Consider the following 1,184-nt stretch of genomic DNA (forward strand, 5'->3'; position numbering starts at 1 on the left):
TCTCTCAGGCTTTCACAGAGAGCACATTGGCCAAGCAATGGCCATGACACATCCACATAGCTGAAACTGACAAAAGTTCTGCAATTTGAGGTGCAGGATCTCAGCATAAATCCTGAGGGGATTTCACTGACCTTCTCAGACCCATAAGCTACAACTCTTGTCACATAGGGCCTGCTTTACCTTGGTCTTAACCATCCAGCAGAAAAGTATAAAAACGAAGTACAAGAAGTAAACCCGAGTCCTATCCCAGGTCCGGTGAGTGTGCTGAGAGATTCCTGCTACCCTGCGCCGGTGGGACCACTCCCAGCCCAGGAGCAGCATGGGCCAGACCCTCTCCCAGCCCGTTGGACGGCCCCCCACCACTCCGCAGTGCCTCTCCCACCCCGCCCACTCAGTAGGATTTACTGTCGAGTTCCGGGAGCCCCCAGACCCAGTCCTAGCCCAGGTCCTGTGACTGTGCTGAGAGCTTCCTGCTACCCTGCGCCAGTGGGACCAGTCTCAGCCCAGGCTCAGCGTGGGCCGGACCCTCTCCCAGCCCCTCAGGCCGCCCCCCACCACTCCGCAGTGCCTCCCTCACCCCGCCCACTGAGTAGGATTTTCTGCCAAGTTTCGGGAGTCCCCAAACCCAGTCCTAGCCCAGGTAGAGTGAGTGTGTGGAGAGCTTCCTGCTACCCTGTGCCTGCGAGACCAGTCCCAGCACAGGCACAGCGTGGGCCGGACCCTCTCACAGCCCCTTGGGCCGAAGCCCACCACTCCAAAGTGCCTACAACACCCCGCCCTCCGAGTAAGATTTTCTGCCGAGCTCCGGGAGCCCCCAGACCCACTCCTAGCCCAGGTCCCATGAGTGTGTGCGGAGAGCTTCCTCTTCCGCCTACTTCACCTTGCCCCGTCCAGGCACAGCTCAGGCCCGGCATACACGCCTGAGGTGTAATCCTGCAGCTGCAATATCTGCAGGGGAGAGTGTAGAGGATAGATCCACCCAGCTAGTCCAGGAGCAGAACATCTCGACAGAGGGGCACAACAGGTTCACCTTAACGGCAGAAGAGAGAAGGAGCTGAGCACAGTAGCCAGACCCAAGCCAGATGCAGCTGGATAAGTCCAAACTTTGTAGAGCTGCACCTCAACTTCAGTACGTGTGAAGGTTATAACTACAGCAAAGATCTACAACAAAGGTCAGAAGACAG

This window comes from Octodon degus, unplaced genomic scaffold (genome assembly GCF_000260255.1).
Source record: "Octodon degus isolate 3935 unplaced genomic scaffold, OctDeg1.0 scaffold00284, whole genome shotgun sequence".
Classification (NCBI taxonomy): Eukaryota; Metazoa; Chordata; class Mammalia; order Rodentia; family Octodontidae; genus Octodon; species Octodon degus.